This window comes from Monodelphis domestica, chromosome 3, assembly GCF_027887165.1.
Source record: "Monodelphis domestica isolate mMonDom1 chromosome 3, mMonDom1.pri, whole genome shotgun sequence".
In the NCBI taxonomy this organism is placed as follows: domain Eukaryota; kingdom Metazoa; phylum Chordata; class Mammalia; order Didelphimorphia; family Didelphidae; genus Monodelphis; species Monodelphis domestica.
Window position 1 is genome coordinate 143605764 of NC_077229.1, and position 14804 is coordinate 143620567.

A 14804-nucleotide genomic window follows, 5' to 3' on the forward strand; every position below is an offset into this window, starting at 1 on the left:
TGGGTCTACTACACATTTATGCTTCATAATCTCAACTGAACCCTCACTGAAGAAAGGAAATATTTCTATCTCTAACTAATTTGATATTTCACCCATCACAGAAACTTTTCCAAATCACTTTATCCCTCTTTAAACCACATAAAGCACCTCTCACTTTATTCTCTCACGTAGGGCCTTATTTCACTGGGGACAAATATTAAGCCATTCACCAAAAATCTCCCTCTTTTCCTAAACTCCTCATTTCACACCTCTCATGTCTCTAAAATTATCCTAGTTATTCTATTAGATGTTACATGAGCTTCTAGTTTAAACATCATTGTTATTTCTCCAGATAGTCAATCACACTTGGAAAAATTCAAAGATTTTCTTTTCTTCTTTCCTTTTAATTTTTCTTTTTTCTTTTTGCTACTTATGACTATTGGTGAAAGGAAGAAAGATGTGGAATAGAAAAAAAGCAAAATATCAGAGGAGGAAGAGAATGAAAATTATTGATGTGGATTATAATCAAGGCACCAAACTGTATTTTGTGAATCCAAACTCAAACTTTAGATTTGAATCTAACATTCAAGTTGGGAATTTTGTTGAATTCATCTCCATTGTTATAAATCATACCCCACTCCTTGGTCTCTAGCCCTGTGTAGTTAACTGCTGGGGACCATGAGACAGACAACAACAAAAACGTTCAGCTTATGTTGATATAAAAACATTAATCCCGTTGTTCAAAATTAAGGAATTACCTGGTTAAGAACGAGGTGGCACATTCCACATAGTCTTAACTCCTAAATAAAGAAATAATGTTGATAAATTGGAATTGTGAGGAAGATGATGTGATAAGATACTTTGTTTGGTGTCCACAAAGTATCTTTTAATTCTCCTCTCTGAAGGTAAGCTACGGATGGCTTCCCTTCCTTGGGTCAAAATGGAAGGTTCTTGGAGACACAATATATATATATATATATATATATATAAATGCTATTTATTTATGTTTAATAATAAAATAAGGATTAATAACAAGGAAACCTTACCACTAACCAGGGAACTGTCTTCACCCACCTGCTTAGTCTTCAGTTCTTCCAGCTAAGCTAAACCTACAATGACTCTTATTAAAACCCAAAACACTAACTGACTTTAAATCTACCTAAAATCCTTATTTAATTTAATTTGATAAAGAAATTCTCCAAGCACATATAAATTCAGTCAACCAAGATGGTAGCTGCTAACTGACAATCTGGTAGCCTTGGTATGACCCAGAATCCAGACAAACAGCTTCAATCTTTCTCCTCTAAAAATGTTATCCAGCAAAGCATATCTATCAGCTTCTTCTTATAGATGACTCCTCTCAATCAGGAAAGTAGAAACTCTCTTCAGATGAGATTCAGAGGTCTCTCCTCCCTTTCACCAACCAAGAGTAAAGTCTCTGATGTCTGTCTCTAACAGCAGCCAGAGAGAGCAAGCTCACTAACCAAAGCCCAGTCAGTGAATGATCCAGTGAGAGGACCTCACCAACTGACAGAACCTTTTCTGTGTTCTTCTTTCCAAGTTCTTGTCTCATGCACTGCTCTCTAACTTGCTTATGCCCTCAGAGATCTCTTTATCAAATATCTTTTTTTAATCAGTATCTTAATCAATATCCCAATTTCCTCACTTACAATGGTCCCAACCCTACTAGCTGTGGATTCTTGTATACTTTATTGACTTCCTTGGTCTGTGGTCTACATCCAATGCTACATACTCTCAGTTAAGAAATACTAAATCAATAACTCTATTGTGTGGTGCCTCTGAACCAAAAGAACTTGTATTGTCACTCTGGTAACTTAAATTCTGATTAGTAATTACTCATCTTAATTTGCCTAGGCTCAAGTTAATCATGTCACCTTTTATTTTACACCTCCATGTCATGCCATTGCACATATCCCATCAACTCCACTTTCCAATTCTGTGTGAGGACATCAATCAACTCCTGGAAAGGATATGTGAATAAATTATTATTCTAATCATCATTTCTCTTGACTTCCATGTCCAAAGGTCCAAAGCACTTTCCTCTAATACGCCCCAGTATATGTTGTCTTTTTCTATTAGAATTTTACAGGGACATTTTCAAGGTATTTCTGAAGAACTTTGGTATCGACTGTGAGACAGGACACACTGGCACAAGCTCTCCAGTATGATGTGCTCACTCAGAGGAGGTGCTATGCTTCAAGTGTCAAGCAGAATTGTAGTAGCTGAAAAGAAAGAGGAGAGCCACAAATTTGAAGACATCTCCATATGTAATGTTTATAAGGGCTATTTGTACCTGACTTTTGCTAGCTCGTATTCGCCTTATCAGCCACAGTTGGACACACTGTACATTGACCTTGTGTAGTGATGACATTTTGGTCATCTTTGAGTATGAAGGATGACAACCAACAACCAAGGGTAAGTATTGTTTTGTTTGTTTATACTTGTGTTCTCCATTAGAACAGTATAAGCTTAGCACACATAGTTTTTAAAACATGTTTTTTCATTCATTCAATGATAAAAAGTTAAAACCATGGTCTAAGGGTTTAGACTAGAGCAAGAGGGCCACATTGTTCAGTTTTTTCATATATACTTAGTAGATGAATATATAATATAAAATAAATATTTTTGATTAAATAACTGGCAATATTTATATTGCTGTTTTTGCCTCTTCTCTTCCATTCCTCATGGAACTATTAATCAATAAAACCTCCTCTCCCTCCCTCCTCTCTCTCTCTCTTTCTCTCTCTGTCTCTCTATCTCTCTGCCTCTCTCTCTGTATCTCTCTCTCTCTTCTAATAATGAAATATATGTAAGTTATCTTGTACTTATTAGAAAAATGACAAAGCAGTGAATATGTATAGCAAATATTTTCCAAGGTTGTGTTTTGATCAACAATAGAAAAAAAGCAGAGAATATTGAGAAGTGATGAAAATATACCTTTTAAAAATGATGCTTGGTTGAACACTAAAGTCTTATTCAGGTGTTTCATTGTGGGTTAGAGGTGACCCTGGATTTTCCAGAGCTATGCCAGTAGAATGCAAATTCTAGCAAATCCAACTAAAGGCTTACAGTAGAGATACTACTGTTTTTGTGTTGCCAAAGAACATCCTTGGTTAAATTCAGAGAGAATATCTCTTCAGAATATTGGCCACCAACTTAAGAATTTAATTTTTGGCCTCAGTAATTCATGAATCCATTGACCAAGGCATGAATAGGTTGTGATCTAAATAAAAAAATTCATACAAGTGAAATTATGGAGTCAGGGAGTAAGGATCAGGCATTTAATAACTGGGTGACTGTAGGCAAATCTTTTAGTCTTTTGGAATCTCAGTTTCTTCACTCATAAATGAGAATTATGTTATCCCTCACAGAGACTGGGTGGAAAAAATGAAATACATATTTTTATATATAACTATACTAATTATATATAAAATTATATAATATAAAATTACTATACTTTGTAAACCTGAAAGTATTAACAGAAGGTCCACCATTATTACAAGTGTACATAAGGATAATTTTTTAAAGTATAACATATGATAATACAAATCAATGAGAAACTATACATGACAATAATCTCTAAATTCTGATATTTGTTGTTTAAATAATTGCAATATATGCCAATTATTGTTCTTGGCTAAGGGGGTAAAGGAAGAATCCATGGAAAAAATGATTTTTAAACCTTACTTTTGAAAATCATGATTATTGTCATTACTCTGATTATTTCCTGAATTTATCATGACAAAAAGAGGTGTAGGTAAAACTAGCATAGACTAATAACCAGGGGATCTAGAGTCAGTTCTGACATGAACTAGTTTGGCTCAGACAAATAACCCTTTGGGGATCAGTTTCTTCCTCTGTAAAATGGATTTGGATCAGATGATCTCCTGGCCCCTTCCAGTTCAAATGTTCTATAATTCTACAATTAGTTTTTGTCCAACCTCTGATCACATGATAAGCCTGCTCTGAAAAAAGGCCACGACTCATTTATCTTCCCTCACCCCCTAAATGCAACAATATTCTCTAACCTATCATTTAAAAACCATTCAAAAAAATAAAAAGAACAAAACAAAAACCCAACACTACACACATTGCCTACAATTATGTAAATGAAAGTGACTTTACATTTCAAGAGAATTCAGCTTTACTATGGGGGAGACTTTTGGTGAATAATTAAAACATTCTTTTTCTGAGTTTTTTTTTCTATATGGTAAATTATAAAAGTGAACAATCATCTATAACTGAGGTGTCAAACATGAAACTCTTTTAAAATGCAATTGGGAAAAATTTAACAATGTAAATAAAAATATGATATAATATATGTAATATTGCATTTAAATTAAGTTAATATGTGGCTTAGAGGAATTCTAGGTATGGATTGTTGTTTAGTTATTTTAGTTCTGTTCAACTCTATATGTTACTCCAGCTGGGTATTTTCTTGGCAAAGATATTAGAGTGGTTTGCCATTTCCTTCTCCAGCTTATTTTGTACATGAGGAAACGGAGGCAAACAAGGTTAAGGGACTTGCCTGGGATTATACAGATAGTAAGTTCAAATATGAGGCCATATTTGAATGCATGAAGTCTTCCTGACTTTAGGCTTGGGACTCTATCCACTAGGACACCTAGCTACCCCTTATGTGGATTAGAAGTTCCATTTCTAGTTAACTTTGGTATTCCTGGTCTATAAAACCAGTTAGTATCACTTTCCATAGTATTATTAAACATATTCTCCCTGCCAGACAGTGAATTAGGCAAGGTAGATACAACACCAACAGTCAAACAATAAATAGATAAATGAATGAATAAGCAAATGAATGAATGAACAGTTCTTACACTCAAGAGTTTTACATTGTATTGGATCTTCAAGACCCAATAAAAAAGGTTTTATAAAAATTAGCTGACCAAGGTGATTAGAGAATTATAGAAAAGAAGAGGATTTGAGAATATGGTAACCATTTTATTATTCTTTATTTACTGGGTATATGTGTACTTTATTAGGAATCATGAAATTTTGTGGACTTAGGCCTGGAAGAGAGCTTAGAAGTCATTAGTCCAACCTTCTCATTTTTCAGATGAGGAAACTGAGGTTCAAGAAACTTAAGTGCTTGTCCAAGGTTCCACATTTCAGAAAATCCTTGAACACAGGTTCTACAAAACACCAGCTATCCGTGTATCTTCTGATCTCATCCCATAATTGGAATCTCAAACTCTATCCCATGCATCCTATGATACCTATGATAGGCAAGGTTTCATTTTATATTGGAGAGGTCTTGTCTTCCAATCTTCTCATCATTCAGCCCCTCATATCTTCCTCTAGGCTTCTTTTCAGCACTATTTTATATATTGTATTCTCTCATTATAATGTAAGCTCTTTGATGATAAGGACTGTCTATTTTGCTTTGTATTTGTATCCCTGAATTTAGCACAGTGCCTGACCACAGTTTAATAATGCTACTTTCCTAGATTTTTATCTATTTATATCTATATCTTTCTATCCATCATCTGTCTTTTTATCTAGCCATCTATTTGCCTTCCTATCCATCATCCATCTCTTTATTCATCTATTTATCAATCATCTATTAATCTGTCACTAGATGTTTTTGCTTTAGACCATACATATAAATTATATTCTTGACTCAGTCAGAATTAACACATACATGAATATAAGCATATATAACTGTGATTTTAGACATTCCTGACTTAAATATCTTGAAATCTTCCTTACTATGATATTTTGCTCAGTTATTCTCTGGGCATATACATTACTATGTTTATGGTTTGTGTGTGTGTGTGTGTGTGTGTGTGTGTGTGTGTGTGTGTGTGTGTGTGTGTGTTTATCTGGTGTAGTGAAACATTTATCAATAAAACAAGTAAATGAGTATAATTCAAAAGCAAAAATGCACAGAAATTTGGTTCTTCAGTTGAAAGACTAGGAGAAATTCCACTCCCTCCATATACTTTGCCTGCCATCTCCTGGTAGCCTATAGGAATAACTAAGAGAATGATTTATATTTTTCTTTTCCATCTCTGGCTATTTGAAATTTCATATGAGAAGAAGCAATCAAGTATCTCAATAAAGTAAATTAAAAAATATTAAAGAAGGATCTTCACTCCTTGTCTTGGAAATAATGCCATTATGTTTCAACATAATTAGATATTTAGTAATAGTGGATGGTATACTCTAGAATCATTTATTTTACAGGTTTGATCAAATAGTCACCAGATTTTAAGCGACATAATTATATTGGAGCCTTTGGCTTTTATTGGATATACACACATGCATCTACATACATACACATACTTATCTGTCTTGGCGTCATAGATCTGGAGAGCTGACATCTATCTAGCCCAGGGTCCTTGAGCTTTAGGACCAGAATTACATTTTAAAAATTTTTTGGTGCTTAAATGAGGCAACATATAGAAAATACTAATTACGCCTTATATAATAAATGTCTGCTACTATAGTTCAATATAATTGGTTTCTTTTTCAATACTTCATGCATTAAAAAATAATTCTGAGATATGATCCATAGTGTTCAGACTCCCAGAGGGGTTTATGGAATACACAGGCACGAGATAAGGAATCTTCGATCCAGTCCAGCCCTATAATTTTCTAGATAAGGAATCTGTGGAACTTTGGTTTTTGCTCAAGGTCATACAGGTGGTAAGAGGCTGAACTGTTATTTGAATGTTGTGACTCCAAGTTCAGTTTTCTGTACACCACTTAAGAGCACCGGGAAGAGCCAGTGTTTTAATCACCAAGTCATTTGGCTATAATATTTGCTTTGTATGAAGGTCTTTACATTACCCCATTCAATTTCATTCAATCCAGGGAGCATTTATTAAGCACTTGCTCTGTATCAGATATTATGCCAGGCACCACAGATACAAAGACCAATCCAAAAACAGTCTTATCCTGAGAGCTTACATTCTACTAGGTGAAACATGTTCACAAATTTGAAAAGTTTATATATACTCACATGTATGTTATAGTTACATAATATCCATGTTATATAAATATAGCATATGATTTATAGTGGACATATGTACTACATATTATATATGATTATTTTTGCAAACATATATCTTCTTTATATAGGAAAACAAATTATATCTCTGCACATTTATACGTATATGTACATATATAATGTAGGAAAAATTTTATACGTGTGTATACATTATACAAGCATGCAGAGAGGAGAAAGAGATAGACAGAGAGAGACAGAGAGAGAGGGAGAAGTGGGTGGGAGAAGAGGGAGAGATCATAAATGGTAGGATCAGGAAAGGTCTGAGCCGAACACTGGAGGTTGCTAGAATTCTTAAAAATGGAAGTGAGGATTGAGAGTATACCAAGCATGGAGGATAATCCATGCAAATTCACAGAGGTGGTAGATGAAATGTCCTGTACTGGGAATGGTTAATTTGGATGGAACATAGAATATAAGGGGAACAATAGGAAGTTGTGAAGGGCTTTGAATTATAGACATGTGAGGTTTGTATTTATACTAGAGGCAATAGGGAATCGCTGAAAGTCAAATATCAGGTTAAATGGAAGATATTGGATAGAAAATTCAGGAAGCACCATAAGTTAGTGAGATATGAGAAATATCTCTATAAAAATCTATTATTTTCTGTTGGCTTGTGTTGGTACTACATCTTACATATATATATATATATATACATACAAAATATTTTATATATATACACATATATGTACATATATCATCAAATGACGCCTTCTCTAATGGGGTAAGAGAGGGAGAGTTACTTGGATCTTTTAATGTAAGCAGTCTTAAAAAAATTCAAGGTGAATACTGGAGTGCCAGAAAAAATAAGGGGAAGGAAAAAAACAGACTCCCCTGAAAAAAATGACTTGGAACTGGGGTGAGAGGGGTATGCAGCCAGCAGCAAAGCCACACCAAAGAGTACCAACACAAGCCAACAGCAATCTGCCTACCCTCCACCTATTTATTGCTCCAGGTCCTAATCCTGGGCTCAAGCCAACTTTGAGACCATGAGATCCCTCCTAAACCAACAGCAGAGCACCCTATGCCCATCCCTTAAAGTTCCAAGATCTAGTACAAGTGTGCTATGAAGACCAAAACTCCAAAACATTCTATGGTGCAGCAGTCTGGAACTAGTCTAAAGAGAGGTCCAGAGCCTGGCCCACACCTATGATAAGACCCTAAGCTCCAGTGCAAGGCAATCTTCAGTGTACATGGCCTATATAAGCCCAGAGTGAGTCCTAGAGCCCCATTACAAGGTAGCTTACAGTGCTGTGAGCCCTTCTAGCCATCAACAGTCCCTAGAGAAGACTGAATCAGCAGTGAGATGTGCAGAGCTCCCAGTCCACAAGCCATCGTATGACCTTGGAAGAAATGAAACTTGCAAAAACCCAGAATGATTATATCTGAGGGTAACAGCAAGGAAAGACTGAAGTTTGAGAGCGCTACCTCTACCCTGAGAACAGAGCCCACCTTTAAGATAAAAGTAAAGTAAAAAAAAAAGGCAAACAGAAAACAAAACACCTGACCATGGAAAATCATTATTGAAGCAAAGAAAAGCAAGACAAAGACTGAAAAGGGGGCAATGAGATCAAAGCAGTCACATGCAAAACTTCAAAGAAAAATGGAAATTGGTCTCAGGCTCTAGAAGAGCTCAAGTAAGAGAGGCAGAGGAAAAATGAGGATGAGAAATGAAAGTAATATAAGAAGAAACTAAGAGCTTAAGGAACAGAATTGGCCAAATAGAAAAGGAGGTTCTAAAGCTCAGAGAAGAAAATAATTTCTTAAAAATTAGAATTGGGCAAATACAAACTAATAACTTCATGAAACACCAAGAAACAATAAAAAAATCAAAAGAAGAAAAAATAGAAGAAAATATCAATTATCTCATTAAAATCTCATTATTCTTACCAACCACATAGGCTGATTTGTATGAACTATTTCTTTTGCAGTTGCAGTTCACTTGCTGTCTGGGTGAGCTCAATTATTATGTTGACAGGAAGCAAGAGGTTGGAAATGATAGCTTATGTCTCCACTTTCCCAAAGCTGTGGTTTAGTTTAGTAGTATGTATGTAAATTTCTACTGTCAAATGTTGGCAAATGTAATTTTAAAACAGTTCTGATCATAGATAATATAATTTTAGAACTATAAGAGATTTCAAAAGGCCATTTTCTAGTTTGACTATCCCACTTTACAGGATAGGAAATTGAAGTATAGATTAGCGAAATGTTATGTCCAAATTCATTCAACTTATTATACAGCAAAGGTATGACTAAAACTCATGTTTTGTTATTCCTAATAAATTGTTCCATTGAACCAGCTTGCAGTAGCCAATCTGGCCAAGTTGTGAAGCATAATATATAGTTTCCTCTTAGAAGATTTTACCCATAAGTTTTCAGTGTTCCTCAATAAAGATCATGATTCCACATGATCAATAATTATGGTTCTTTTTAAAAAAATATTTGTTACATTAAAATTCCACAGGTTATTGCCCACCCTTCCTCCCCTTCCCATGCTAGAGATGGCATCATTCAACAAAAATAATGTATACATAAAACTACATCTTGTTTGTTTCCATCTATCAGTTCTTTTTCTGGAGGTGGACATATAGAAGTCACTATTCAAAGAATATTTCTGTTGCTGTACATAATGTTCTCTTGGTTCCACTCATTTCATTCTTCATAATTTCATGTAAGACATCCCCTGTTGTTGTAAAAGTCAACCTGTCATTAAAAAAAAAAAACCCTTACCATCTGCATTTGAGTTAATACAAAGTATTAGTTACAAGGCAGAAGATTTGTAAGGGTTAGATAATAGGGATTAAATGACTTGCTAGTGTCACATAGCTAGGAAGTGACAGCCCAAAATTTGAACCCAGGACATTCAATCTCTAAGCTTGGCTCTCAATAAATACATGGAGCCACCAAACTTCCCTGCTGCTTGACATTTCTTACAGCACAATAGTATTCCATCACAATCATATGCCACAACTTGTTTAGTCATTCCTCAATTGATGAACTTTCCCTCAATTTCTAGTCCTTTGCTACCACAAAGGAAGTTGCTATAAATATTTCAGGGCATACAAGTTCTTTTCATTTTCCACTGATTACCTTAGGAAATAGTGGTATACCTTGGTCAAAAGGTACACAGTTTCATAACTCTGGGCACAATTTCAGATTGTTCTCCAAAGGAAAATGATGCTTGATATCAATTAACATGATTCACGAGAGAAAACTGCTGCTAGAGTCACTTGTAATATAAGACCCTCATATTCCAATGATGAAATTTTGAGATAAGTAAAAACTAAGGATCAGATTGTTTTTTTTTTTTTTAAAGCAGGCTGTCTAAACTCTTATGCCTGTGTTTAAGTAGAGGATAGACTAAAGTTAAAAGAGATTTGAAATTATTGGTCAAACCAAGGAGCCATTATCATTTGATATCCCATCACATTACCACACAGAACATTCTGACTGGGATCAGAAGATTCCAGGTTCGGCTCCTGGCTGGCTCACCAAAACTAATATTTATTGGGAAAGGAAATAGGATTGGGAAAAATGGGGATAAATGGGAGGTTTCTATGGGGTAATGAGGAGTTAAGGGGAGAGAGGGTATATTGCTTGGTGAGGCAAGGGAGGGAGATGTCCCCTGCTGAAAGGAAGCCGCAGGGGTCCAATAAGGACTCTTTGTCCTGGAATGATTGAGCTGAAGTTCAGCTCCCTCTATGACCAGAAAAGATAGTCCACTTATCTGACTGCGAATTCAAATAACATAAAGTTTAATAACTAGTTGGGATTGGAGTTTTTCTCAGCTTCAGACCTGAGGCCACGCCCCAATGGCTGGCGGAGAGTTTGTCCCATTCCTGTCTACTCTCGTTGTTCTAATTCAGAATCTTAGTAGTACACAGAAAGCAAACAAGAACAATTCTAACCTTCAGAAGCCTGTGTCTTTTGGCTGAACCAGAAGAGCATGCCACTCCAGACTGGGCTGACCAAGCTCCTCTCCTCCAATACCTGGAAGCAAGTCCCCCCCCCTCCCCCTCCCCCTTCCCCCCCCCCCCCCCCCCGCAGGAAGTGCTAGTCACCAGACCCAACTGCCACTCCCAGTTGGGCCCTTCCCCCACAAACTGTCAGTCATGTTTCCTTTCCACAACCTCTTTATCTCATGTCAAATTTAAAATGGAGCCTGTCTTAATTCTCAGTCTTTTAAAAAGAAATTATAGATTAAGTCTATTTTGATTGAGCAATAGACACATTCACAGCCTTTGTGCAGTTATGGTACCATGGAAACAAGTGTTAGATCTGCTGGAAGAGGAAGACATCCTAGTAATGCCTTTTATTAACTGTGTGACTTTAAACCAAGTTGCTTAACTTTTCTGAGGTTCACTCTCTTATGTTATCTGCAAATGCTTGTTGTGGTGAATGTGCCTTGAAAACTTTTAAGTACTACAAAATGTATTGTTAGAGGCTTAGGTTTGAAAAAAAATGGAATGAGGAGATCCACATAAGGTGCTGTGTTATCTTCTGGCATATTTTGAGAGGGACACAAACAAGCTGGGATCTGTCCAGAGAACTGCTAGGATAGTTGAGACTGGAAAAGCAATCATATCAGATTTGAGAGAATTTGGGATGCTTAGTTTGGAGAACATGTCGTCTCCCTGAAGATGTGCTAACTGACTGAATATTTGAAGGGCTGTCACATGAAAGGAGTGTAAGAATTTAAATTTAGGATTTTATACTAATATGAAAGTTCTAGAGTAATATTGTGGCCATGGTTTAAACATATTACAGCTTAAGTCAAAATGACTTTTAGCAGCTTTATTTACAAAGAGGTGGAAAGAGTGAAAGTGGAAAAAGCTAGATAAAGAGACAAAAAGTACTGCCTAGCTACAAATACCCTAAGTTTTATCCTAATGTCTCTATACTGCAAATGCGAATTCAAATGCAAATCTCACCTGAATCCAAAGTCGTAATTAGGAAGCCAAAATCTGAAGAGCCAGGAGACCCTGAAGAATCACCAAGACCCTTAAGAGGCTAAGACTGCCAAGAATATCACCGGAACTCATGCTGAAGGGAATATCCAACTGAAGCACCAACAAGCAGAGAGGGTCTCCTCACTATAGAACCAAGGAAGGAACTACTCCACTCATAACAAGCTGAGGGAGGATTCAGGGAAAGAGTCTCCTCCTCTAGTCTGGCTCACCAATACAGAGAGAATGACTGAATCCTCCAGCTGGCCTTTTTAAATCAGTTTTTCAGTGTCACTTCTGGTTGCTTCCCCATTTTACGGGAACATATAGCAGTCTTTCAATTTGCCTAGTACTGCCCAAGGGGTGGGCATTGGACTCTGAGTTGTCACCCACTTTAGGAAGTGACTTGTGAACTCTCATACTTAGTGATTTCTAAGGTACTAAGTAGGGGTACTTAAGTTTTTGATTGATTAACTTAAAAGCTGCTGATTAAAGTTTGATTCACTCTTTACAGGAGTATTCTGTGTGCTTTTAATGGGGAATATCAGTTGCTGCTGGAAGAAGTTATAGGAAATCAAATTTTGGCTTGTCATAAAGAAGAACCTCCTAAAAATTAGAGCTGTACAAAAATGGAAAGAACTGCTTTGTAAAATAATAAATTACCTGTCATTGGAGCAGAAGATAGACAACTGCCTGTCAGGGATGCTGTAGAAGTGCTTAGGTAACAGTTGGAATAGATGACTTCTAATGATCCTTCCAGACCTAGAATTCTATGATCCTCCATAGTGAGACAAACTTTGTAATATTCTCCATGCACAGACAGCTAAGAGGGCCTTGGAGTCAGGATTACCTGCCTCAGATGCTTAGGAGCTAGCTATGTCACTCTGGATGAGTTATTTAACCTTTCAATTTCATTTTCTTCATCTGTAAAATGGGAATAACTGCCTCATAAAGTTATTGAGATGATTAAAGTTTTCATTTGTCAATAAGCTCCTAGAGAAAAGGAAGTTTCTTTGGTCTTTCTTTGTATCTTTCATCCTTAGAATAGTGCCTGGCACATAACAGGGAATTAATAAGTGCTTGATGAGTAACTGCCAGCAGCTTTCCATTCTCCCTAAATTTTAATCTCATCAAAGGAAACAATATTTAATTTTTAATATTATACAGGGCCAAACAAATAAGTTCAGTGACCTAACACTGATTTATTATCACAGTTTCAAGATTTAAACCAAATTCTCAATTTTCAAAGCTGTAAAATCCTACTGTTTTATATTTCTGCATACCATGTGCTTTCACTGCTCTCCTCTTAAGTGCTGCATACTATATTTTGGGATGCTGTTTGAAAATTAAAATAGGGTTTGATTTAACAGCAGCAATTCTTACCAGCTGGTTGAAAAGAAGCCATTCCTAAGTGATAATCATTTCCATGTAGAAGGCTAGGTGAGCAGGCTGACACCCACACTAGAAGAGGATTATAGTGACATAAAATTAATTTGAAATGCTCGTGACAATCAGAATTATAGGGATGGAAGAGATTTTAGAGGACATCTTGTACAGCCCATACTTGAAAAATCCCCTCTATTCCACATGCCATAAATGATCATCTAGCCTTTATTTGAAAATTTCCAATGAGAATGAATTCATTACCTCCCATTCTTCTTTTGGATCATTTAATTATTAGGAACTTTTTCTATTCATGAGTTTTAAATTGACCTCTTTACAACTTCTACTTATTCCCCTTAGTTTTGCCTTCTGGAGATAAACAGAACTTGTTTATTCCCTCTTCCATAGGATAGTCTTTCATATGTTTAAAAAGAACTATCCATTTCCCTCAAGTCTTCTCTTCTTGAAGCTCAAATTCCTTCAACTGATCCCCATAAATATAATTCAAGGTCCTTCTCTAGACCCAATCCAGACACAAGAATCCTTAAACTGTGATACTAAAAATTGATCACAATATTCCTGATGTATTCCAATAAGGGGTAAAAATGTAATTATATTATGACCTCTTTATTCCAAGACACCATGTCACTATTAATGCAGACTTAGTTTGCATTAGCTTTTTTTGGCTGGTCATAAAAAATTAATGGATCAAACTTAGCTTGCAAGTCCCCATAATTTTTTCCACTTTAGCTTCTGATTAGCTACATCTCTTCAATGGTATAAAGTTGATTTTTTTGTGTTTAAGTATACAATTTTATATTTATCCCTTTTAACAACTAACATTTATATAGACACTTCACATATATTATTTCATTTGATCCTATTAATAATATTCATTAATTTGACCAAACAAGATCTTTTTGAAACCTTTATCATCCAGTGTGTTATCAAACCCTTCACAGCTTTGTCATTCAGCAATTTGACAAATGTTAAAATGTTAAAACACAAGGCCAACTATAGATCCTTGCAGAGTGTGGCTAAACACAGAATCCCTTCATGAAGACTACTTAAGAATTTAGAGCACTAGAAGATATAAGAAGAAATGTGTTCATTATAGTCCACAAAGACCTCCTTAATCTGAGGATCACAATCTAATATCAAGCAGTTCACACAGTAGACATTTTAAAAATGTTTTTTCAGTTGAAAGAATCCTAGAGAGACAAAGCCAGTATTGAGGTAGGTAATATAGGGGACAGTATGAATCATTAGGGCACTGGAGTAGGCATGAGGAAGACCCTGGAGAAACCCACTATCCCTTTTCCTTTTCTGTAAAATAAAGTGGTTAAACTCAATGGTATCTAAAATATCTTTTCATCCCTCAAGTCATAATCTTATGTTTTCTGCTCTGAATTGACTTCATTTTATTATTTTACCAGATCTAAATCCTA